The sequence below is a fragment of the Anolis carolinensis genome, unplaced genomic scaffold, assembly GCF_035594765.1.
Source record: "Anolis carolinensis isolate JA03-04 unplaced genomic scaffold, rAnoCar3.1.pri scaffold_10, whole genome shotgun sequence".
Lineage (NCBI taxonomy): Eukaryota > Metazoa > Chordata > Lepidosauria > Squamata > Dactyloidae > Anolis > Anolis carolinensis.
Genome location: NW_026943821.1, coordinates 18041350 through 18069275, shown reverse-complemented (window position 1 = coordinate 18069275; position 27926 = coordinate 18041350). Strand labels below are relative to the sequence as shown.

The 27926-nt window shown below is 37.4% G+C and overlaps 1 long non-coding RNA gene across 2 annotated transcripts; it reads right to left on the bottom strand.

Moving 5' to 3' along the window:
- LOC134293766 (uncharacterized) lies at positions 1–27179 on the bottom strand. 2 transcript variants are annotated; one of them, XR_010000727.1, is made up of 4 exons: positions 19719–27179; positions 18529–18634; positions 7476–7561; positions 1–6757 (listed from the first exon to the last, which is right to left on the bottom strand). It is a non-coding gene; the product is annotated as an uncharacterized LOC134293766 (long non-coding RNA). The 2 variants fall into 2 exon arrangements; XR_010000726.1 differs by having other exon boundaries at positions 1–7561.
- Between the last annotated feature and the right edge of the window lie 747 nt (positions 27180–27926).

Below are 27926 nucleotides of genomic sequence, written 5' to 3'. Positions count from 1 at the left end.
TAATAATAATAAAACTTTATTTATACCCCGCCACCATCTCCCCAACGGGGACTCGGGGCGGCTTACATGGGGCCATGCCCAGAACAATACAATATAACAGAATATAAAAGAACAACACATCATAACACATTGAACAATACAATAGATAATAATATACATTACAACGCAAAATCAGGGAAACAATAAAAACAAGGGCGGGTCACATGAACACTAAGTTAAAACTTGGGGTGAGAAAGAAATAAGAATAAAAACCACAAAGAAAAGGGTCATAAGATAGTGATGCAGTCTACAGGATAGATATTGGAGGGGAGCAACAGAGAAGAAGTATATAGTAGTTACTCTCCAAAAGCACAACGGAAGAGCCATGTTTTCAGGTCTTTCTTGAAGGCTACTAATGTGGGGGCTTGCCTGATCTCAATGGGCAGTGAGTTCCACTTAAGCAACCTGAAAGATAGTTGCATCTATCAAGTAGGAAATTCAGGTACCGCTTATGTGGAGAGGCTAATTTAACTAATTTACGACACCATAAAAATCTTCCAGCAGCATTTGGAATGAGGAAGTATCCATCAAGGACTCGGTGTCACAGTGGATGATGAAGCAGCTGCTCCCCCTGTGGCCGGAATTGAGTACAACCTCACGAAGCCTGGAAGCTGGAGAATGTTAAATACTGTAAATAATAAATAAATTTCACAATCTCATTTTTCTCTTTCAGATAGCACACTCCTCCAAAATTGTATGATGCGATTCTCCATACAAAAAATAATCCCTGTATGTCCAGTCAATGTTCATTTTTTTGAATAATAATACTCACAACGTGGGACAGATATATTTTGGGTTTACCATACTACTGGGTACGGTGGCTGAGGAATTCTCTGTATGTTAGTCCAAGAAGGTAACATCTAAGTTCTGAAATAGACTTATACAGTAGAGTCTCACTTATCCAACACTCGCTTTTCAACGTTCAATGCATTATTCAATGCATTTTTGTAGTCAATGTTTTCAATAAATCATGATATTATGGTACTAAATTCGTAAATACAGTAATTACTACATAGAATTACTGTGTATTGAACTACTTTTTCTGACAAATTTGTTGTATAACATGATGTTTTGGTGCTTAATTTGTAAAATAACCTAATTTGATGTTTAATAGGCTTTTCCTTAATCTCTCTTTATTATCCAACATATTTGCTTATCCAACGTTCTGCCGGCCCGTTTACGTTGGATAAGCGAGACTCTATTGTATATTGAAAACCTATTACAGTTAAGGTTTCATTGGACCATATGCTAGGAGACAACATGAGGGTTGTCATCCTTTCTTGTCACTGGATTTTTAAAGCTTCACCAGCTGAGGGCTAATATGGCAAAATTCCTTATATTGTACAACAAAACCAAAAAGGAAATAAGTTAATACTACCCACATTTCATTGCTAAGGTTTTGCACTTTCTTAGAATCACATTTTGTCCACCTGCTTCTCTGAAAGAAAGAAAAAACAATGTCTCATCAACAGGCATGTTTTGCTCCCTATAAAAATAGCTGCGGTTATGTGACAATTTGGTAAAGTGCCAAGATATTGGTTCAGTCAACTGACTACACAGCTATTTCCTGTTTAGGTGCATTAAATATATTTGCAGTTTCAAGAAAGCTGCTTCACTGAAGGCAAGAGAAACAACTGAGTCACTAGCAGCAAAATACCTTCTTTAAAATAAAAAGTGCATCATGAGATGACCCAAAGAACTGAATAGGAGTGCTTACAAATGAATGTTTGGCTGCACATAAGCCGGGAGTGCTTTGAATGAGATTTTCCTGCTTCTTGGCAGAAAGTTGGACTGGATGGTCCGTGAGGTCTCTTCCAACTCTGTGATTCTATGATTCTACTCAGAGATAGTTTTGCCAGTACTTTCCTCTGAAATATAACCTGCAACACCTCAATTTGATGGTCTCCATGTAACTAACAACCAGATGTCTTTCATTGAAATGTACTGTATATGCTCGAGTATAAACCTAGTTTTTCAGCCCCTTTTTAGGGCTGAAAAAGCTCCCCTTGGCTTATACTTGAGTGAGGAGCCTGGCCGGCTTCTATTCAGGTCAGCTTATACTTGAGTATATAGGTATTCAGAGTTGGACAGTCTTATCTTATTAAAGTCTTATTATTATCTTAAATTACAGTTGTATATAAATATTCAAAAACATTTAACCTACCATAGGTAGTACATTACACCCCAAAAATTGGCGAAAATGTATCCAAAACTGAGTGACAAATGTTGGAAATGTGAAGAAAAACGGGAACATTCATACATATGTGGTGGAACTGCAGAATGGCTAAGAAATACTGGTCGGAGATCCATGAAGAGGTACAGAAAATCTTAAATGTAAAAATACGATTGAAACCAGAATATTATCTGTTGGGAATAATTGACTGTAAAATGACAGAAAATTATGAGAAACCTTTTCACTTCTTAACAACGGCTGCCATGATAAATTATGTGAAAGTTTGGAGGTCAAAAGAAAAACCCACAATAGATGAATGGATTTTAAAGATAATGGATACTATGAATATGGATGTATTGACTCAAACATTAAAGTTCTTCCAAGGAGTGAAAAGCAATAAAACAGATTGGTCACCACTAAAGAAATATACAGTGTTTCCCCGAAATATTATTTTTTGCTCCCAAAGATGTGCTAGGTCTTATTTTTAGGGGATGTCTTATTTTTTCCATGAAGAAGAATTCACATTTATTGTTGAACCAAGAAATGAACATTTATTATATACTGTACAGTAGTTGTCATCACAAACCAACATAACCAAACCAGACAAACTATGACTCCTGACAATAATTTCTTGTTACTACTGTATACATATAAATAATATAACATTAATATATGATTACCATTATTTCCATGTACAACTGGTATGTGCATTTACCGATCCTGCAAGTTCTGGTGTTTTGTTTGGCGGGCACCAGGCATGCTTCCAAACAAAAACTTTACTAGGTCTTACTTTCAGGGGAGGCCTTATATTTAGCAATTCAGCAAAACCTCTACTAGGTCTTATTTTTTGGGGATGTCTTATTTTCAGGGAAACAGGGTATGTTACAAAGGAAAAGGAAAATGTTAATAACGATTTAGAAGAAAATGCAAGAACGAAACAAAATAAGGTCTAGGTAAGAGTAGGGGAAGCCACAGTGATTATCAAAGAAGTGAAAAGAATTTGCCGCAAAGAAGGAGATTGGAAGTCGACGACAACCCTCAGTCCCTCCCCAATTTCCCCTACCCAATTACCCTTAGTGTTAGATAGAGTAGAGTAGACTCCTAGAATAGAGCTATCCTTTCCTACTTTCCTATCCCTAATGATTGTTCCCCCACTTTTAATGTAACACTTTTGGAAAATAAGTCTCATAATACAAATTTATTTTTTTAAAAAAACATTTAACCTACTGATGCCTCAAATAATGCAATTTTATTAATATCTATTTTATTTTTGAAATTGACCCATAGCTGCTGCATTTCCCACCCTCGTCTTATACTCGAGTCAATAAGTTTTCCCAGTTTTTGTGGTAAAATTAGGTGCCTCGGCTTATATTCGGGTCGGCTTATATTCGAGTATATACGGTAACCTTCCCAAGTTCTGTTGGGAAATCAGTCTTGTTTTTGCCTCTTTTTAACCTCAACACACCCCTTATCTTTAACAGTTTCACAGCAGGCCGCCATATCTAAACTGAAAATATGCTCGCGGTATCAACTGAATTTGTTGGTAAGAATTTAGCTTAGTTCATTTCAAAACATGTCAAAAGCCACAGATGTCTTCAGTTGACTTCATGTTAAACAGAATGAGTTTTCAAAGCAATATGCGAGTCAAAGCAAAACTGAAAGGTACAATAGCCTTCCAGAAGTTGTAGGACTGAAAACACAGAAAACAATAGCCAGCGAGCCAATTAGTGAGGCTAGATAGGAGCCCTAATAGTGAAAGAATCAAGTCCTAATTAATTACTGAAAGCTATCTAATTAAGGAATTAGGCCTAAACCTAGCAATGCTAAAAAATGAAGATTATTTCCCTTACTACCGATATGGTGAAGAAGAAAAAAAGAACGAAGGCAATGGTGGCATCTGCCCATTATATACTATCGCAATGATGGGCAACCTTTTGTGTTTGGTGTGTCAAAATTCACCAAAAAACCTAGCATGGGTGGCGTGTCACTTTGAGGGAAAAAAAACATAATTTCACAATATGTATAGTTTAAATAATATATATATATAATTGTAATATATAACTATATGTAATAAATCAAAAACTATTTCCTACCATTATTTCCATGTACAACCATCTACCTATGCAGTTTCCACGCTGATTTCTGTCTATTGTAGTTTCAATGTGGTCATGCATAATGAATAATCTATATATATAAAAGGATAATGAAATTTCGGCCTAGGACAAAACAACAAAACTACACATCCCAGAAACACTAAAATTGGCAGCACAACCAGTCATCCATGCCTCTACGTTCAAACAACAAAATGAAAAGAAAAATAAAGTCCTAATTAGAGGGAGACGAATAATTGTTTTTATCCAATTGCTGCCAGTTAGAAGGCTAAGCTCCGCCCACTTGGTCTCCTAGCAACCCACTCAGCCCAGGGGACAGACAGAGTTAGGTCTTACTTTGGCCTCTTCCACACTGCCTATAAAATACAGATTATCTGATTTTAACTGGATTATATGGCAGTGTAGACTCAAGGCCCTTCCACACAGCTATATAACCCATTTATAATGGATGTAATGTAAGGTAAAACCTTTACCCTTGACTTTAATTACCACCAATTCCTCAATACTTTATTTCCCATACCACCATACTTCGCCATAGCAACGCGTGGCCGGGCACAGCTAGTATAACAATATAATATGATAATATACTACAGTAATAATATAATAATAATATAATAATATAATAATTATCTATCTATCTATCTATCTATCTATCTATCTATCTATCTATCTATCTATATAAATGTAATGTGCATAATTTCCATGGAGTAAACAACAAAACCACTGGACCAAATCACACCAAATTTGGCCACAAAAGACATAGTCATCCAATCAATCTGCAGGCGGCAGCGTGTCAGCAAAAATGGCTAGGCGTGTCAGTGCTGACACGCGTGTCATAGGTTGGCCATCACTGTACTATCGGGATGGTGGGTGGAGCAACCACCAAAAAGTATCCGTTGGAGCTCTAGAAGGTTCTGAATTCCACTGCGTGAGCACAGTTAACCCATTGGTGTGAATTCACAGAGACCACAAAGAAGAAAGAGATTTTTTTTTTAAGCACACAACATTCAGAATTGTTGGTGAATATCTCAGTCCAAGGAGCAAGGATTCCAAAGAGCAGAAATAATTCATAATCATATTTTCACAGTGGCCAACAACATGAACAGAAGAAGAGTCTATGCAACCCCGAAAAGGGAACAAGCTGAGTAAGGAGAGAACTCTAAACTAAAAAAATCCTTAATTTCTAGCAATTTCATTTTCAGTTTGAAATTGGTATTTACTTATTGTTTTTATGGATGTTTTTATTTATTACTAGCTGTGCCCGGCCACGCGTTGCTGTGACGAAGTATGGTGGTATGGGAAATAAAGTATTGACGACTTGTTGGTAGTTAAGGTAAAGGGTGAAGGTTTTCCCCTGATGTTAAGTCCAGTCATATCTGACTCTGGGGGTTGGTGCTCATCTCCATTTCTAAGCCGAGAAGAGGCCTGATTGAAGAGGCCCTGGGCTGAGTGGGTTGCTAGGAGACCAAGTGGGCAGAGCTTAGCCTTCTAACTGGCAGCAATTGGATGAAAAAAATTATTCCTCTATCTCTAATTAGGACTTTATTTTTCTTTTCTTTTTGTTGTATCAACCTAGAGGCGTGGATGAGGGGTTGTGCTGTCAATTTTCTAGGTTGTGGGGTGTTTAGTTTTGTTGTTTTGTTGGTCGCCAGGATTCCATCACTCTTTTATATATATAGATGTTTCTATTCCATCTTTCCTCCAAGGTGCTAACAGCGGTATACACAGCTCTTTCCACCATTTTTATTCTCAAAATTACACTTTGAGATAGGAGAAGTGGTGATCGGCCACCAAAAACTTCATTTTAAAAAAATAGTTTCCACTTCCCTGAGGCTGCCAGGTTCAAATCCCACCAGGGGAGAGCACGGATGAGCTCCCTCTATCAGCTCCAGCTCCATGCAAGGACATGAGATAAGCCTCCCACAAGGATAGTGAAAACATCAAAAAAATCCGGGCGTCCCCTGGGCAACGTCCTTGAAGACGGCCAATTCTCTCACTCCAGAAGCGACTCAAGTTGCTCCTGAAATGAAAAAAAAACTTCCCTGAGGTCTGCTGTGTACACTTTTAGCTTTGGAAAAAAAAAATTTGGCATCATTTGTAGGAGAGTTTGCTGAAGAAGCGCGCAGCAAGCCAAGGAAGAGAAGCCATGCCGTTTTTTTTGCAGACTGAAACAGAATCCTCAGACCTATCAGCGCTTGCAGATGTATCCCCCTTTTGTGTTTCCTTTTGATAAACAGTGACGTGATCGACTTTTCTTGGCACCATCACCAGCAGAAAGTGAATCTGCAAAGCTGCAAGAATGAGTCTCCATGGAAACAGAATTTTAATTGTGCACACATAGGTATATTTGAAGGAGACACACTCACCTGTTCAGCCTATCGTCTAGTGGTAACAATGGGCAAGTCACAGCCGGCCAGTCATAGCCAAGGAGTTGCTTGAATGACAAAAAGCAACAGAGCCACAGTAAGCATTTCTCTATACAATTGGCAGGGGGGAAAGGCTTAAAAAGGGCTAGCAAAATAAAAAAAATGTGAAAATGGCATTTGTTGAGGCTCATCTATATATATAAAAGAGTGATGGCATCAGGGCAGCGGACAAAACAACAAAACTACAGGCCCCCCAACCTCGAAATTTGACAACACAACCCATCATTCACGGCTCTAGGTTGATACAACAAAAAGAAAAGAAAAATAAAGTCCTAATTACAGGGAGAGGAATAATAGTTTTTATCCAATTACTGCCAGTTAGAAGGCTAATTTCCGCCCACTTGGTCTCCTAGCAACCTACTCAGCCCAGGGGACAGGCACAGTTAGGCCTCACTTAGGCCTCTTCCACAGATTATCAGATTTTAACTGGATTATATGGCAGTGTAGACTCAAGGCCCTTCCACACAGCTATATAACCCATTTAGAATCTTATATTATCTGCTTTGAACTGGATTATCTTGACTCCACGCTGCCATATAATCCACTTCAGTGTGCAAACTAAACATAAAGACTACCATACAACAGACATTCAATACCACCACTACCTCAACAATTTCTCACCAACACCACCAGAAAATGCCACAGCAACGCATGGCTGGGCACAGCTAGTAGCAAATAAATTGTCTTGCCTTCATTGAGAATTATTACAATGGGAAATGTACTCACTTGGCCCCAATGAGGATTTCAGACACTTTTCCAGTTAGATTTTGAAATATAAGTAGCTACCTGTGTGGGCTGGAGGATTCTGGAACCTGTAATCCAAATACAATAGAGTCTCACTTACTCAAGGTTCTGGATTATCCAAGGCATTTTTGTAGTCAATGTTTTCAATATATCATGATATTTTGGTGCTAAATTCGTAAATACAGTAATTACTGTTAATGTGGGATTTGTGTATTGATAGTGTTTAAATGCAATTTGTGTCTTGATTTGTATTGCATACTGATTGCATCATCCAGAGTGGACTATAGTCTGTAAAGAGTTAATTACTGAGAAGCTGTGATGACCTTGATGTGTGGCTGGAACTGGGGAGTGTCCAGACACAAGTGTGTATGCATTACTGATTGCATCAGTTCTGTTCAGTTCAGTTCTGTTTCTGTCTGGCTAGAGTGAGAGTCCTGTGTCTATTGTCTGCAAGTCTGTTTGTCTTGACCATTACTGCTTACAGTAAAACTTGTATATAGTTTTACCAAAGTCTCTGGATGTCTCTTCATGCTGCGTTCCTCTGACTCCATCCAACTACTGCTGCACTGTGTAAATTACTCTGACAATTACAACATAACGTTACTGCGTATTGAACTACTTTTTCTGTCAAATGTGTTGTATAACATGATGTTTTGGTGCTTAATTTGTAAAATCATAACCTAATTTGATATTTAATAGGCTTTTCCTTAATCCCTCCTTATTATCCAAAATATTCGCTTATCCAAGGTTCTGCTGGCCTGTTTAGCTTGGATAAGTGAGACTCTACTGTAATGTAAATTATTCCAGCTCTGCTCTTGGCATTTCCCATTCAAAGTTAATCTGTGGAACTCATCGCTACAATATCTAGATGGCATTTCAAAGGTAATGAAATGAGCTATTAGTAAGAGGGATTGTATACCACCTCCAATATCAGAAGCAATATGCCTAGAAAATGCACAATTGAAGGTGTCATTGTACTCATATCTCATATCTCATGTCCCTGCATGGGAAGCTGGAGCTGACAGATGAAAGCTCACCCCCCTCCCTGGATTCAAACCCCCAACCTTTTGGTCAGCAGTCCTGCCGGCACAAGGGTTTAACCCATTACGTCACCGGAGGCTCCCATCACAAAAGTTACACATAGTCTTTATTTTATTTTATTTTGTTCATCAGTTTTGTTTGTGTTATCGTATATTGTATACCATATATACTCGAGTATAAGCCGACCCAAATATAAGCCGAGGCACCTAATTTTACCACAAAAAAACTGGGAAAACATTGACTCAAGTATAAGCCGAGGGTGGTAACATTTCAGAAATAAAAATAGATACCAATAAAATTACATTAATTGAGGCATCAGTAGGTTAAATGTTTTTGAATATTTACATAAAGCTCAAATTTAAGATAAGACTGTCCAACTCTGATCAAATCATTATTCTCATCTTCTTCAATGTAAATGTACTTATGTATCCTTTTAATAATAATAGAGTCAAATAATAATAATAATAATAATAATAATAATAATAATAATAATTACAGGAAAATAATACATGTAATAACAAATATACTAAAATGATAAATGTAATAATAATAATAATAATAAGATCAGAGTGAAATAACAAATGTATTAATAATAAAAATAGAGTAAAATAAATGTAATAGTAGCAACAATAATAGAGAAAAATAATAAATGTAATAATACCAATAATAATAGAGAAAAATAATAAATGTACCATATATTCTCGAGTATAAGCTGACCCAAGCCAACCAGGACCCTTACCCAAGTATAAGCCGAGGGGGGCTTTTTCAGTAATAAAAAAAGGGCTGAAAAACTAGGCTTATACTCGAGTATATAAGTATATTCCTTCCAATGCGTCCCAGGAAAGTCAAAAACTTGGACACCGTTGTTCTAGTTCCCACTCCAAACTGTTATTAAATATGGCCATTAATAAAACACCCACACACTATCTCTCCTGAGTGACCATGACTTCAGAGACTTCTGTGTCTAGGATGTTTCCAAGGACTACTCAATCCCTCTTTCATTCTTCATTTCTATCGATTTCATCCCCCCTCCCCACCAGTTATGTGGTTCACCATGACCATATACCTCTGTTGAGCCTGCATCACACTTTTGTTTGATTCCCGGAGCAGCTGAGACAGGAGCAACATGTTTGTTCCTATTCAGACTCTTTGTCTGGGCTTGCTTTGTACCACTTGCAAAGGCATTTGCATGAGAATATGTTTCAAAAAGATAATCTAACTGTTGGGGGGGGGGTGAGAAGAAGGAGCTGACCGGGCAGAGTGTATATAGGACTGTTCTCCCCACTCATTCATCGGGGCAGAATAGCAGGTGCCAGGGTTGGCTGCAGCCACAGGCACAGGCGCCTTTCCTTCTCTGGCCACCAACAGTTTGGGGAGGAGGAGAATTACTACAGCTGCCTGAAATGGAAGACACTATACTAGCTGTGCCCGGCCACGCGTTGCTGTGGCAAAGTATGGTGGTATGGGAAATAAAGTATTGAGGAATTGGTGGTAGTTAAGGTAAAGTGTAAAGGTTTTCCCCTGACATTAAGTCCATTATAAATGGGTTATATAACTGTGTGGAAGGGCCTTGAGTCTACACTGCCATATAATCCAGTTAAAATCAGATAATCTGTATTTTATAGGCAGTGGAAGAGGCCTGGGTGAGGCCTAACTCTGCCTGTCCCTTGGGCTGAATGGGTTGCTAGGAGACCAAGTGGGCGGAGCTTAGCCTTCTAACTGGCAGCAATTGGATAAAAACAATTATTTGTCTCCCTCTAATTAGGACTTGATTTTTCTTTTCATTTTGTTGTTTGAACGTAGAGGCATGGATGACTGGTTGTGCTGCCAATTTTAGTGTTTCTGGGATGTGTAGTTTTGTTGTTTTGTCCTAGGCCGAAATTTCATTACCCATATATATTCTATATATATAAAAGAGTGATGGCATCATGGCGACCCACAAAACAACAAAACTACAGGCCCCCCAACCTCGAAATTTGACAACACAACCCATCATCCATGCCTTAAGGTTGATACAACAAAAAGAAAAGAAAAATAAAGTACTAATTAGAGAGAGAGGAATAATTGCTTTTATCCAATTGCTGCCAGTTAGAAGGCTAAGCTCCTCCAACTTGGTCTCCTAGCAACCCAATAAAAAATAATAAAAAACAATAAAAGATTGATACAATAAAAATACTATAATAACAGAAAATAACTAAAAATAATACAAGAAAATAATAAAATATAATAAATAAAATATAACTTACAATAAAATTAATTAAAAAATGCAAATAACATCAAATAAAAATTACACAACAATTTTTAACCAATACCACCACCACTTTGCCACAGCAACGCGTGGCCGGGCACAGCTAGTGTGTGTGTGTGAGTATATATATATCCGAATATAAGCCGAGGCACCTAATTTTACCACAAAAAAAACTGGGAAAACATTGACTCCAGTATAAGCCGAGAGTGGTAAATTTCAGAAATAAAAATAGATACCAATAACATTATATTAATTGAGGCATCATTAGGTTAAATGTTTTTGAATATTTACATAAAGCTCAAATTTAAGATAAGACTGTCCAGCTCTGATTAAATCATTATTCTCATCTTCTTCAATGTAAATGTGCTTATGTATCCTTTTAATAATAATGGAGAATGCAAGCTGTTTATGGGGATTGTGTTGAAGTGAGTCCTGTGCGTCGTTGGGCACGTAAGTTTAAAGACGTTGAGGTGGGAACATCTGACTTGCGTGACAAACAAAGAGTTGGACGTCCTGTGACAGCAACCATTGAGTTTCACAAGCAAATGGTTGACAGATTGATTCAGGACAATCGTCGTATCACTCAGAGAGAAATTTCAAGCATAATTGCCATTTCACAAGAATGTGTGGGTCACATTATTGCTTTATGGAGCCTCCAATGGCCTAGGGGATAAAAGCCTTGTGACTTGAAGGTTGGGTTGCTGACCTGAAGTCTGCCAAGTTCGAATCCCACTCGGGGAGAGCGCGGATGAGCTCCCTCTATCAGCTCCAGCTCCATGCAGGGACATGAGAGAAGCCTCCCACAAGGATGGTAAAACATCAAAACATCCGGGCGTCCCCTGGGCAACGTCCTTGCAGACGGCCAATTCTCTCACTCCAGAAGCAACTCCGGTTGCTCCTGACACAAAAAAAAAATAAAAATATTGCTTTGCTTGGCTATCGGGAAATCTGTGCACAATGAGGACTGTGAGACGCTGGTTGCGGAAACAGAGTGTCAACTTCTTCCGTGATGGCTTCAGAAAACTTGTTCATCGTTGGCAGAAATGTATCCAATTGTCTGGTGATTATGTGGAAAAATGAATGGTGGTACAGTAGAGTCTCACTTATCCAACACTCGCTTATCCAACGTTCTGGATTATCCAACACATTTTTGTAGTCAATGTTTTCAATACATCATGATATTTTGGTGCTAAATTCGTAAATACAGCAATTACTACGTAGCATTACTGCGTATTGAACTACTTTTTCTGTCAAATTTGTTGTCTAACATGATGTTTTGGTGCTTAATTTGTAAAATCATAACCTAATTTGATGTTTAATAGGCTTTTCCTTAATCTCTCCTAATTATCCAACATATTCGCTTATCCAACATCCTGCCGGCCCGTTTATGTTGGATAAGTGAGACTCTACTGTAGCTAAAGAGCACATTCTAAGGATTATTTCTGTGTTTGATTTATTAAAATATTCCCATCCAAACCCAAGTAACGAAGGTGGAGGCATTACTTTTCATTCAACCCTCATAGATCCAGTCTCCTTTAAACTAGATATCATTTTATAATATGAGCTTCCCCTTCTGTTCCTTAATCATTCATCTTGCTCTATATACCTTGTTGCTGTATTCCTTGATGAATGTTGAGATGCGTTTCATGGCTCAAGTATAAAACAGAAGGCAGGAACAGTCGGCCTTTTGGGATCGAAATGCAAAAAAGCACACTCAGGGTAATTGCCAGGTCCCTTTAAAATAAGGAAAATAAAGTTTTGTTTCTGTTCGTCAATAAATAAGGAGGGGAAAAGGAGCAGTGATTTATGTAAATTCAAGAATAACAGCTAAAAATGGAAGATGAAAATGAAAGATTCATGAGAATAGAACGCCTAACGAGGACAGAAAATACTGGTGGTAGAGATTATTCACCACCAGAGAATAAAAGAGCTTTTTATGAAAATCTGCTGGAACACTCTTGGATTTGCCGTATGAGAATGGGCTTTTATGCGGAGATTGGAATGGAGTATTTAAATGCATTTTAAAAATGGACAAAACTTCAAGGATATTTTCATTTATGGTGAGTGACCAGGTAAAGAGATATTTTAAAGCAATTGAAGAAAAGTTTTATAGAGGACAAAAAGACAGGACTTGAAGTCAAGGACACATGTTGGGACAAAATTTTAACAACAGAAACTAAACTAATAAAAATATTATACAGTAGAGTCTCACTTATCCAAGCTAAACGGGCCGGCAGAAGCTTGGATAAGCGAATATCTTGGATAAGGAGGGATTAAGGAAAAGCCTATTAAACATCAAATTAGGTTATGATTTTACAAATTAAGCACCAAAACATCATGTTATACAACAAATTTGAGAGAAAAAGTACAGTTGAGTCTCACTTATCCAACATAAACGGGCCGGCAGAATGTTGGATAAGTGAATATGTTGGATAATAAGGAGGCATTAAAGAAAAGCCTATTAAACATCAAATTAGGTTATGATTTTACAAATGAAGCACCTAAACATCATGTTAGACAACAAATTTGGCAGAAAAAGTAGTTCAATACGCAGTAATGCTATGTAGTAATTACTGTATTTATGAATTTAGCACCAAAATATCACGATATATTGAAAACATTGACTACAAAAATGTGTTGGATAATCCAGAACGTTGGATAAGCGAGTGTTGGATAAGTGAGACTCTACTGTAGTTCAATACGCAGTAATGTTATGTTGTAATTACTGTATTTACAAATTTAGCACCAAAATATCACGATATATTGAAAACATTGACTACAAAAATGGCTTGGATAATCCAGAAGCTTGGATAAGCGAGGCTTGGATAAGTGAGACTCTACTGTACCAGCAATTGCTAGCATGAGAGACAGACAAAGTACAGTAGTCTCACTTATCCAACACTCGCTTATCCAACATTCTGGATTATCCAATGCATTTTTGTAGTCAATGTTTTCAATATATCGTGATATTTTGGTGCTAAATTCATAAATACAGTAATTACTACATAGCATTACTGCGTATTGAACTACTTTTTCTGCCAAATTTGTTGTCTAACATGATGTTTTGGTGCTTCATTTGTAAAATGATAACCTAATTTGATGTTTATTAGGCTTTTCCTTAATGCCTCCTTATTATCCAACATATTCACTTATCCAACATTCTGCCGGCCCATTTATGTTGGATAAGTGAGACTCTACTGTACATGTTAAGGAGGTAATGATAAAATGGGTGTGGGATGTAGGACATACGATAAACATGACAGAATGGGAAGAGATATGGAAGAAAAAACAAAAATATACATAGAGTTGAAAGAAAACTGGTATAAGATGTTCTTTAGGTGGTATCTTACACCAGAGAGATTAAATAGATTTAGCAAAGGAAAAGGTAATGGCAAATGCTGGAAATGTGAGAAACACAAAGGAGATTTCATACATATGTGGTGGGGGTGTAAAAAAGTTAAAAAGTATTGGCGGGAAATCCATAAAGAGATGGAGAAAATACTTCAAAAAAAGTTTGAGCTAAAACCAGAGTATTTCCTCTTAGGAATTACAGATGTTCAGATGGACCTTAATACGAACAAGCTGTTTGTATACTTGGTAACTGCAGCCAGGATATGCCTAGCACAACTGTGGAAAACCCGTGAGACTCCAGCCTTGGAAAAATGGTATTGGAGAGCTTTAGATATAAAAAATATGGACATTTTGACACAAATAGTATCACAGAACAACACAAAAAGGAAAAGGACAAAGTGGAGTAAATTGGAACGATATCTGGAATAAATAAATAAATACATAAAATTAACAATAGAACATTAGAGAACAGGGAAAAACAATAACCCAGAGCCTGCAGAAAAAAACACCAATGCTGGACAAGGAACAGAAATGAAGAAAATTGGACCTGCTAAGCAGAAGATCTGGAAGACGCTACAAAATACGTTTTGTCGGGGGAGATATATATATGAAGTAGCTGTGCCCGGCCACGCGTTGCTGTGGCAAAGTCTGGTGGTATGGGAAATAAAGTATTGAGGAATTGGTGGTAGTTAAGGTAAAGTGTAAAGGTTTTCCTCTGACATTAAGTCCATTATAAATGGGTTATATAGCTGTGTGGAAGGGCCTTGAGTCTACACTGCCATATAATCCAGTTAAAATCAGATAATCTGTATTTTATAGGCAGTGTGGAAGAGGCCTAGTGAGGCCTAACTCTGCCTGTCCCCTGGGCTGAGTGGGTTGCTAGGAGACCCAGTGGGCGGAGCTTAGCCTTCCAGCTGGCAGCAATTGGATAAAAACCATCATTCCTCTCCCTCTAATTAGGACTTTATTTTTCTTTCCTTTTTGTTGTATGAACATAGAGGCATGGATGAGGGGTTGTGCTGCCAAGTTTAGTGTTTCTGGGATGGGTAGTTTTGTTGTTTAGTCCTAGGCCGAAATTTCATTACCCTTTTATATACAGTAGAGTCTCACTTATCCAAGTCTCGCTTATCCAAGCCTCTGGATAATCCAAGCCATTTTTGTAGTCAATGTTTTCAATATATCGTGATATTTTGGTGCTAAATTCGTAAATACAGTAATTACAACATCACATTACTGCGTATTGAACTACTTTTTCTGTCAAATTTGTTGTATAACATAATGTTTTGGTGCTTAATTTGTAAAATCATAACCTAATTTGATGTTTAATAGGCTTTTCCTTAATCCCTCCTTATTATCCAAGATATTCACTTATCCAAGCTTCTGCTGGCCCGTTTAGCTTGGATAAGTGAGACTCTACTGTATATAGATAGACATATTCATTTGACTTTCCTCTTTCAAACTTTGTCTATCTTGCTCAAATTGTTCCCCCATTTTTAATGTATTAATAAAAGCATAAATAAAAATCTTTTAAAAAGAGAGAGATATTTAAAAGCCTGCTTACGATGCTATTAACAAAAGCAAAACCAGACGACCAAAAAACAAAAAACTCATTTGAAACCTGCTTGCTCTCAGCTCACGGAAAAGAAAAGAAGCGCATTCTGACTTCCAGCCAGGCAATAAAATGCCATCTGTCTCTCCCTGCCAGGGTTTCTCTGTCCCACAGACAGACCCTCCTTTAACAAAAGATGTGGAGTGTGCACATGGCAAGGAGACAGTTGGGCAATTGATTTTGTCTGCTCCTCTGCTATAAAGAATGGCAAGATAGGGGGGAAGGAGAAGTTTTTTACCTACTCCAGAAGATATTTTTCTTAATGACTTGCTCAGAAATATATCTCTCTCTTCTGATTAAACTTTGAGCAGAAGTGACACTATAATGACAAGGCCAACAATTCTGGACTTTCACTGCAATCGATGGTATAACATGGCTTTTTCAGAGCTAGGAATTCCCATCAATCCAATAGTTAAACCCTCTTTGAATGAAATTGTCTTGGAAAACAAAGGGGGGAATGCCCTGCTGTCTTTTTCTTTTTACTGCCACTGTTTTAAGATGCCTCTTGGGGACAAATGGAGTTTTAATGTTTTTCAAACTGCACAAAAATTATGGGAGGGGGTTGACACTACAGTAGAGTCTCACTTATCCAAGCTAAACAGGCCGGCAGAAGCTTGGACAAGAGAATATCTTGAATAATAAGGAGAGATTAAGGAAAAGCCTATTAAACATCAAATTAGGTTATGATTTTACAAATTAAGCACCAAAACATCATGTTATACAACAAATTTGACAGAAAAAGTAGTTCAATGTGCAGTAATGTTATGTTGTAATTATTGTATTTACAATTTTAGCACCAAAATATCATGATATATTGAAAATATATGGCTTGGATAATCCAAAAGCTTGGATAAGCAGGGCTTGGATAAGTGAGACTCTACTGTATGTCCCGTGAGGAGTGGCTTAAACTACTCTGTATGTTTAGCCTGCCGAAGAAGCGACCTGCAGTTTCTCAAGACATTCCTGACACGAAAAAACAAAACAAAACTCTTTTCTCTGGCTGTCAAGAGGGAATAAGAATTATCTTTCTACAATATATAACCAGTATTTATATTTTTAAATATGAATTTAAAGATTCCCCGGTGGTGAAGTGTGTTAAAGTGCTGAGCTGCTGAACTTGCAGACCGAAAGGTCGCAGGTTCAAATCCGAGGAGTGTTATCTTGTGAATTGTATGTATGTTGTTTTTATCTGATTATGCTGTTCAGGCTCTGCCCCATGTAAGCTGCCCCGAGTCCCCTTGGGGAGATGGTGGCGGGGTATAAATAAAGTTGTTTTATTATTATTATTTTATTATGACACAGCAAACAAGATAGATATGCTGGATTTCATATCACAAAATCACAAGTCGAACACTTCCCAAGTGTCTAGGACTGTGTGATGTATTTTCGGATGATGCGCGCAGATCCCAGTAGGGTGGCCTTTTGCATTTGGCAGATCGTAATTTTGTCAATGTCTATTGTTTCCAAATGCCGGCTGAGATCTTTTGGCACGGCACCCAATGTGCTGATCACCACCGGGACCACCTGCACTGGTTTCTGCCAGTCTTTGAAGTTCAATCTTGAGGTCCTGATAGCGGCTGAGTTTTTCCTGTTGTTTTTCGTCAATGCGACTGTCACCTGGGATGGCGACATCAATGATCCAAACCTTGTTCTTTTCCACAACTGTGAGGTCTGGTGTGTTGTGTTCCAGAACTTTATCAGTCTGGATTCAGAAGTCCCACAGTATCTTTGCGTGCTCATTTTCCAATACTTTTGCAGGTTTGTGATCCCACCAGTTCTTTACTGCTGGGAGGTGGTACTTGAGGCATAAGTTCCAATGAATCATTTGGGCCACATAGTTGTGCCTCTGTTTGTAGTCTGTCTGTGCAATTTTCTTACAGCAGCTGAGGATATGATCAATGGTTTTGTCGGTTTCCTTGCACAGTCTGCATTTTGGGTCATCAGCTGATTTTTCGATCTTGGCCTGAATGGCCTTTGTTCTGATGGCTTGCTCCTGGGCTGCAAGGATCAGGCCTTCTGTCTCCTTCTTCAGGGTCCCATTTGTGAGCCAGAGCCAGGTCTTCTCCTTATCAGCTTTTCCTTCAATTTTGTCAAGGAACTTTCCATGCAATGTTTTGTTGTGCCAGCTGTCAGCTCTAGTTTGTAGTGCGGTTTTCTTGTTGTTGTTGTTGTTGTTGTTGTTGTTGTTGTTATTATTATTATTATTATTATTATTATTATTATTATTATTCCTGCTTCTTGGCAGGGGGTTGGACTAGATGTCCCATGAAGTCTCTTCCAACTCTATGATTCTATCATCACCAGTTTACCAGTTTATATTCCAAGTGACATGTGCATAGAAAGAATACAAGCAGCTACGACTTGCACAGTGCTTTATAGCATGTGAGGACCTGGCAACACTAAATATCTTCCCGGTTAAGCTGTTTCCACTGCTAAGCTTCCACTCTTTGTGAGTGTCTTCAGAAGGAAACAGCCTATTCCAGCCTCTGAGCAATACTAATCTGACTCTGCTATGTTTAACCAGGCTAATGATTAGCCCATAGAAAACTTGTTGTTCAAGGATGTTCCATCAAAACAGCTATTCTGGCCTTGTTGACACAGGTGTGGCTTGCTCTGCAAGTGGCGCTAGCAAAGCTTCATCACCAGACATATGGCTTTCTCATGCCATAGAAAGAACATGATTCAACCTAATTCTAGTTTGTCTGGAGTAGGACTTCTTAAACTTTTCTGCTAGTGACCCCTTTTGACCTGAGAATATTTTTATGTGACCCCACGGATATAATTACCTGTATATACTCGAGTATAAGCCAACCCAAATATAAGCCGAGGCACCTAATTTTACCACAGAAAAACTGGGAAACATTGATTCAAATATAAGCCGAGAGTGGTAAACTGCAGAAATAAAAATAGACACCAATAAAATTACATTAATTGAGGCATCAGTAGGTTAAATGTTTTTGAATATTTACAGAAAGCTCAAATTCAAGATAAGACTGTCCAACTCTGATCAAATCATTATTCTCATCTTCTTCAATGCAAATGTGCTTATGTATCCTTTTAATAATAATAGAGTAAAATAATACATGTAATAATAATAATAATAATAATAATAAATAATACAGGAAAATAATACATGCAATGAGAGAGTAAAATAATAAATGTAATACAGTAGAGTCTCACTTATTCAACATAAACGGGCTGGCAGAATGTTGGATAAGCGAATATGTTGGATAATAAGGAGGCATTAAGGAAAAGCCTATTAAACATCAAATTAGATCATGATTTTACAAATGAAGCACCAAAACATCATGTTAGACAACAAATTTGGCAGAAAAAGTTGTTCAATGCGCAGTAATGCTATGTAGTAATTACTGTATTTACGAATTTAGCACCAAAATATCACGATGTATTGAAAACATTGACTACAAAAATACGTTGGATAATCCAGAACGTTGGATAAGCGAGTGTTGGATAAGTGAGACTCTACTGTATTTACATAAAGCTCAAATTTAAGATAAGATTGTCCAACTCTGATTAAATCATTATTCTCATCTTCTTCAATGCAAATGTGCTTATGTATCCTTTTAATAATAATAGAGTAAAATAATACATGTAATAATAATAATAATAAATACAGGAAAATAATACATGTAATAATAGAGTAAAATAATAAATGCAATAATAATATCAGAGTGAAATAATAAATGTATCAATAATAAAATAGAGTAAAATAAATGCAATAGTAGCAACAATAATAGAGAAAAATAATAAATGTAATAATACCAGTAATAATAGAGAAAAATAATAAATGTACCATATATTCTCGAGTATAAGCTGACCCAAATATAAGCCAATCAGGACCCTCACCTGAGTATAACCCGAGGGAGGCTTTTTCAGTCTTAAAAAAGGGCTGAAAACTAGGCTTATACCCGAGTATATATAGTATATAAAATAGATATAAACATCAAACACTTACTGATAACAAATCAGCATTTGCAGGACTTGCTTAAACAGACCGATTTTCCTTTTTATGAAGTGCAGCTGAAGCTTCTTCTGCAGAGCTCACTGTAAACACTGCACAACAGATCTGTGTAAGGGTCTAAAAAAGCCACTACGGTAGTTAAATTTACACATTATTACAATTGCAAACAGCCATAAGACTGATGTGGCCTTTGGTGAAAATAAATTTTGACACTAGATGCAACTAGTTACTTGAGCTACAGAAAGTGTCACAAAGATGCATTTTAAAGCAATGTATTGAGAAAAAGTAAAGTTACATTTTGGTGAATTTGTAACGATTTCAATGTTTACTTTGAAAGGTTATTTTTCTGTTTTAAATCATTTTTATTAAATACACAGTAAACAAATCTGCAAATAAACACTACCAATGCAAACATTCCACTAAAACAATACAGTAGCGTCTCATTTATCCAACATAAATGGGCTGGCAGAACACTGGATAAGTGAAAATGTTGAATAATAAGGCAGGATTAAGGAAAAGCCTATTAAACATCAAATTACTGTATATACTCGAGTATAAGCCTAGTTTTTCAGTTCTTTTTTTAAGACTGAAAAAGCCCCCCTCAGCTTATACTTCGGTGAGGGTCCTGCTTGGCTTATATTTGGGACAGCTTATAATCGAGAATATATGGTACATTTATTATTTTTCTCTATTGTTATTGGTATTATTACATTTATTATTTTTCTCTATTATTGTTGCTACTATTACAATTATTTTACTCTATATTATTATTATTATTATTATTATTATTATTAATACATTTATTATTTCACTCTGATCTTATTATTATTGCATTTATTATTTCACTCAATTATTACAGTAGAGTCTCACTTATCCAACATAAATGGGCCAGCAGAATGTTGGATAAGCAAATATGTTGGTTAATGAGGGGTTAAGGAAAAGCCTATTAAACATCAAATAAGGTTATGATTTTACAAATTAAGCACCAAAACATCATGTTATACAACAAATTTGACAGAAAAAGTAGTTCAATACATGGTAATGTTACATAGTAATTACTGTATTTACGAATTTAGCACCAAAATATCACAATGTATTGAAAACATTGACTACAAAAATGTGTTGGATAATCCAGAATGTTGAATATGCGAGTGTTGGATAAGTGAGACTCTACTGTACTTGTATTATTTTCCTGTATGTATTATTATTATTATTACATGTATTATTTTCCTCTATTATTATTAAAAGGATACTTAAGCAAAGTTACATTGAAGAAGATGAGAATAATGATTTGATCAGAGTTGGACAGTCTTATCTTAAATTTGAGCTTTGTGTAAATATTAAAAAACATTTAACCTACTTATGCCTCAATTAATGTATCTATTTTTATTTCTGAAATTTACCACTCGGCTTATACTGGAATCAATGTTTTCCCATTTTTTTAGTGGTAAATTTAGGTGCCTCGGCTTATATTCGGGTCAGCTTATACTCGAGTATATACAGTATGTTATGATTTTACAAATTAACCATCAAAATATCATGTTTTATAACAGAAAAAGCAGTTCAACGCATGATAACGTTATGTAATAATTACTGTATTTACAAATTTAGCACCAAAACTTCGCAATGTATTGGAAATCTGACTACAAAAACATTGACTACTAAATGGCAACCTGCGTTGGATGATACAGAACGTTGGATAAGCAAAGATTGGATAAAGCGAAACTCTACTGTACTAGTATTCTTCTACGCCTTCAGCGTAGTCTTTTCACTTCTCATCATCTTTGTTGTCTACTCATAGTATTCTTAACTGCAGATACAGTAGAGTCTCACTTATCCAACATTCGCTTATCCAACGTTCTGGATTATCCAATGCATTTTTGTAGTCAATGTTTTCAATATATCATGATATTTTGGTGCTAAATTTGTAAATACAGTAATTACTACGTAGCATGACTGCGTATTGAACTACTTTTTCTGTCAAATTTGTTGTATAACATGATGTTTTGGTGCTTAATTTGTAAAATCATAACCTAATTTGGTGTTTAATAGGCTTCTCCTTAATCTCTCCTTATTATCCAACATATTCGCTTATCCAACGTTCTGCTGGCCCGTTTACGTTGGATAAGTGAGACTCTACTGTACATAAACTGGTTTTGGCATAAAAATAAGATATAGTCATTATCATTAAATATCTATCCTGTGGTATTGTCATATATATATATACTAGCTGTGCCCGGCCACGCGTTGCTGTGGCAAAGTGGTGGTGGTGTTGGTTAAAAATTGTTGTGTAATTTTTATTTGACGTTATTTGCAATTTTTTATTAATTTTATTGTAAGTTATATTTTTATTTATTATATTTTATTATTTTCTTGTATTATTTTGAGTTATTTTCTGTTATTATAGTATTTTATTGTATTACTTTTTAGTGTTTTTTATTATTTTTTATTGGGTTGCTAGGAGACCAAGTTGGAGGAGCTTAGCCTTCTAACTGGCAGCAATTGGATAAAAGCAATTATTCCTCTCTCTCTAATTAGGACTTTATTTTTCTTTTCTTTTTGTTGGATCAACCTAGAGGCGTGGATGATAGGTTGTGTTGTCAAATTTCGAGGTTGGGGGGCCTGTAGTTTTGTTGTTTTGTGGGTCGCCGTGATGCCATCACTCTTTTATATATATAGATATATATAAAAGGGTAATGAAATTTCGGCCTAGGACAAAACAACAAAACTACACATCCCAGAAACACTAAACTTGGCAGCACAACCCTTCATCCATGCCTCTGCGTTCATACAACAAAAAAAGAAAGAAAAATAAAGTCCTAATTAGAGGGAGAGGAATAATTGTTTTTATCCAATTGCTGCTAGTTAGAAGGCTAAGCTCCGCCCACTGGGTCTCCTAGGAACCCACTCAGCCCAGGGGACAGGCAGAGTTAGGCCTCAGTTAGGCCTCTTCCACACTGTGTATAAAATACACATTAACTGATTTTAACTGGATTATATGGCAGTGTAGACTCAAGGCCCTTCCACACTATATAACCCATTTATAATGGACTTAATGTCAGGGGAAAACCTTTACCCTTTACCTTAACTACCTCCAATTCCTCAATACTTTATTTCCCATACCACCATACTTCGCCACAGCAACGCGTGGCCGGGCACAACTAGTATATATATAAAAGGGTAATGAAATTTCGGCCTAGGACAAAACAATAAAACTACACATCCCAGAAACACTAAACTTGGCAGCACAACCCTTCATCCATGCCTCTGCGTTCATACAACAAAAAAAAGAAAGAAAAATAAAGTCCTAATTAGAGGGAGAGGAATAATTGTTTTTATCCAATTGCTGCCAGTTAGAAGGCTAAGCTCCACCCACTTGGTCTCCTAGCAACCCACTCAGCCCAGGGGACAGGCAGAGTTAGGCCTCACTTAGGCCTCTTCCACACTGCCTATAAAATACAGATTATCTGATTTTAACTGGATTATATGGCAGTTCCACACAGCTATATACCTTTACCCTTTACCTTAACTACCACCAATTCCTCAATACTTTATTTCCCATACCACCATACTTCGCCACAGCAATGCGTGGCCGGGCACAGCTAGTGTTATATATGACACAGTTTATCTGACTGCTTCCAGACTCTACCCCAGGTTAACCAAAAAATAAAATGTTTGTGGTACCATCAAATTTCCCAATCTCACAGATAATAATAAAAATATATCAATCTATTAATTCTATTCAGTGCTGTTTATCTCATGAACACTCTTCTTTCCACCACTCCTGGTTGTTTCTAACAAAAATGGTTAACAGCCAATCTTTCTGTGAGCCCTTCCACACAGCCATATAACCTAGAATATCAAGGCAGAATAACCCACAATATCTGGTTTGAACTGCTTTTCCTTTCTCTCCCATTTCGTCTTTGTTTACGTTCTTCCTTGTCACTGCCTGATTGTTCTCCCTCTTCTTTCTCACTAGTCAAGTCTTCTGTCATTGGCTTTTATTTTTTATCTGTTCCACCGTGAGTTCCCTCAACCTCCTCTTCAATTACCAGATCTTGTTTAAACTTGTAGTAAAACTATTTTGCTTGTTGAGGCGTGGTAATCCAGTAATGCTCTTCCAGCTTTTCCCATCTGTAAATAATGTTTCTATCATTGAGTCTTCTATCATCTGCTGCTTTCACTTGATCATCCAGAGAATCGTATTTCTTTTCTTATCTTCTTATCCACAAGATCAGCATGAAGTTGAAATTCAGAGATCTAAGGACCGTGGATAATCCTGACTCAAAGAAGCCAGTTGAATCGATGAGAAGTCAGCAGTTTGACTCCCCTTGATTCAGTGGGTCTAATCTAGTTGGGAGATTAGATTTAAGGGTGTGTGTTTAGCAACAAAACAACAAAAGCAGGCTCCATTTTATGGCTTTAGTAATGGAAGTGTTATGTTTGAAGGACTTTAAAATGTGAAAGTGCACATGACTGCAGTGTTTTTATGTTTCATGTGTGTGAGCAAAGAGCACTTAGTGTTGTTTTGTTTTTACATGTCGAGAATATGAAAGCAGTTATAAGGCACAGAATGCCAGTGATACAGTAGAGTCTCACTTATCCAACACTCGCTTATCCAACATTCTGGATTATCCAAGGCATTTTTGTAGTCAATGTTTTCAATATATCATGATATTTTGGTGCTAAATTCATAAATACAGTAATTACTACATAGCATTACTGCGTATTGAACTACTTTTTCTGCCAAATTTGTTGTCTAACATGATGTTTTGGTGCTTCTTTTGTAAAATCATAACCTAATTTGATGTTTAATAGGCTTTTCCTTAATGCCTCCTTATTATCCAACATATTCGCTTATCCAACATTCTGCCGGCCTGTTTATGTTGGATAAGTGAGACTCTACTGTACTTTTTCTGCCAAATTTGTTGTCTAACATGATGTTTTGGTGCTTCATTTGTAAAATCATAACCTAATTTGATGTTTAATAGGCTTTTCCTTAATGCCTCCTAATAATCATCATCATCATCATCATCATTTAATTACTTATTAATCGCCCTCCATCCACGATGCTCTGGGCGATTTACAAGATAAAATTGTAAAGGATAAAAATACATACAGTAGAGTCTCACTAATCCAAGCCTCGCTAATCCAAGCCTCTGGATAATCCAAGCCATTTTTTAGTCAATGTTTTCAATATATCATGATATTTTGGTGCTAAATTCGTAAATGCAGTAATTACAACATAACATTACTGTGTATTGAACTACATTTTCTGTCAAATTTGTTGTATAACATGGTGTTTTGGTGCTTAATTTGTAAAATCATAACCCAATTTGATGTTTAATAGGCTTTTCCTTAATCCCTCCTTATTATCCAAGATATTCGCTTATCCAAGCTTCTGCTGGCCCATTTAGCTTGGATAAGTGAGACTCTACTGTACATACAAATATTGATAAAATTAACATAGATTAAAAGCTCTAGTAAAGAGCCAGGTCTTGAGTGCTAGGGTAAAAGGCCCTAACTCAGACATGGCTCTCTTATTATCCAACATATTCACTTATTCAACATTCTGCCATTTATGTTGGATAAGTGAGACTCTATTGTATTTAGCTCTACTAGTAGTATTAGACCACTGTTGCCAACTCATCAGAAAGTATTTTCAGATTATTTTTGAAAAGACAATAGGAAAGAGGAAATTGCACTGCTTTTCTTCACGTCTGCAAAGTCTATGCAGTTACGCTGGCGTATCCACATTCCAGGTGGTTCGGAGAGCAACAAATTAATTCATGTTCCAGTGGTATGTGAGCAAAGCCTTGGGGCAAATGCTCAGAGCTCCTCCCCAACTCAGACACACTGTCTGGACTCCTATTGTAGTCACAGTGACCCTCTTACTTTCCATCTAAGGACACAAACATAAACGATTAACTGCGTCACCGAATGAATAAGGAAAAGGGAAAGAAATGCCCTTTACCAGTTGCAAAACTTTAGAGAGTGGAGTCACCAGTTTCTGGGCTTCAAAAAGGAAACTTATTTCAAAACCAGCTGCTTTATAATGAATCAGATCTTTGCTTAGTCTGGCTCAAGGACAAAAGGCATTTAGGGTGCTGGATAGGAGTCTTTTTCAGATTCAGCCTGTAGACTGAGCAAACAGCTGTCTATTCTCTCTCAAAGTGGGTGTAAAGTGTCGATGCTCAGCTCAAGATGCACAGCAGAAAGGTGGTGTTTCAGAAAGGAAGAAAGAAAGGCCGGGACTAAATTGATTTCCATAAATATTTGAGCAAGGCTGAATTATTTATGATCTTTCAGTGATACAATGGAGGTGGCGATGGTGGAAAGGCGGGGTGGCTAAGGGAGGCAGCTGTGAATTTTCAAGCTCATTTCATCTAAAAATGGTGCTAGTTATTCTTTCAGAGCAGGTCCGGATTCCTAGCCCAGACCCACAAAGTATCCGAATGCAGAGTCAACTCCTTTGTATAAATCTAACTCCCCATTACATTTTATCTGTCTTAATCTGCAAGCCGCGAAGTGAGTATCATGGCTTGCTGTTTGATTCCCAAAAGGACTGTAATTGGAAGCCTTTGTCATTCAGATGAAGGTGAAGAAAGAAAAGGGAGAGGGAACAAGATTTCTTTGTTTGGGTGCCCTTTACAGCACATGGCCAAGCAAGATGACTCCCTGAACCAACGTCTGGCGATCCAGGCCATTCTTCTAAGTATGGATGGGAGCCCTCACATTCTGCAGCCTCACAAGTGTTATATTTCAAAATGAAACAAAATCTGGGGGCAATGGGGCTGACCCTCTTCTGGGAGGCCCAGTTTAGGATCTTAGTCCCTTCCTCTCCTATCTGTCCCTGTTGGCTTTCATACTACACACGTATACCACTATGATTCTGCTTTAACTGCCCTGGCTCCATCCTAAGGTCCAAAATCTGGTAAGGCACTAGAGCTCTCTGATTGGGAATTCTAAATACACCCCTAAAGAACCAGTCCCAGGGTTCTGTAGGATATTGTCATAGCAGTAAAAATAATGTAAAAAGGACACTAGATAATAATAATAATAATAATAATAATAATAATAATAATAATAATAATAACAAGAACAACAACAATAATAGTGCGGTTTTCTGGCATTGTATATTTCTGCCGCTTCCGTGACTGTTCATTTGTATTTTGATTCTGTAGCCCACTTGTTGATGGATGTCCAGAATCAATAGCATCCACCACGGTCCTTTTTATCCTGGGCGACGACAGAGCCAGTATAGACTTGTTTTTGGTTTGATTCTCCATAATGCTAATGGGTTAGGTGCTCTTAGTTCTGCTCCTCAGCTGAGGCCTCTCTGGCTTAGTTGGACCTGCCGGTTGTTACACTACCACCAGCACAGCTCTCAGTCACCATTGGAGCAGTTAAGCCCCCCCCACCACGTCAAGGTGGCACCTGCGGGGGGGGGGGCGAATGGGACCCTGAAGAAGGAGACAGAAGGCCTGATCCTTGCAGCCCAGGATCAAGCCATCAGAACAAAGGCAATTAAGGCCAAGATCGAAAAATCAGCTGATGACCCAAAATGCAGACTGTGCAAGGAAGCTGATGAAACCATTGATCATATCCTCAGCTGCTGTAAGAAAGTCGCACAGACAGACTACAAACAGAGGCACAACTATGTGGCTCAAATGATTCATTGGAACTTCTGCCTCAAGTACCACCTCCCAGCAGCAAAGAACTGGTGGGATCACAAACCTGCAAAAGTATTGGAAAATGAGCACGCAAAGATACTGTGGGACTTCCGAATCCAGACTGACAAAGTTCTGGAACACAACACACCAGACATCACAGTTGTGGAAAAGAAAAAGGTTTGGATCATTGATGTCGCCATCCCAGGTGAGAGTCGCATTGATGAAAAACAACAGGAAAAACTCAGCCACTATCAGGACCTCAAATTCGAACTTCAAAGACTCTGGCAGAAACCAGTGCAGGTGGTCCTGGTGGTGATGGACACATTGGGTGCTGTGCCAAAAGATCTCAGCTGGCATTTGGAAACAATAGACAATGACAAAATTATAATCTGCCAACTGCAAAAGGCCACCCTACTGGGATCTGCACGCATAATCCGAAAATACATCACACTGTCCTAGACACTTGGGAAGTGTTCTACTTGTGATTTTGTGATACGAACCCCAGCATATCTATCTTGTTTGCTGTGTC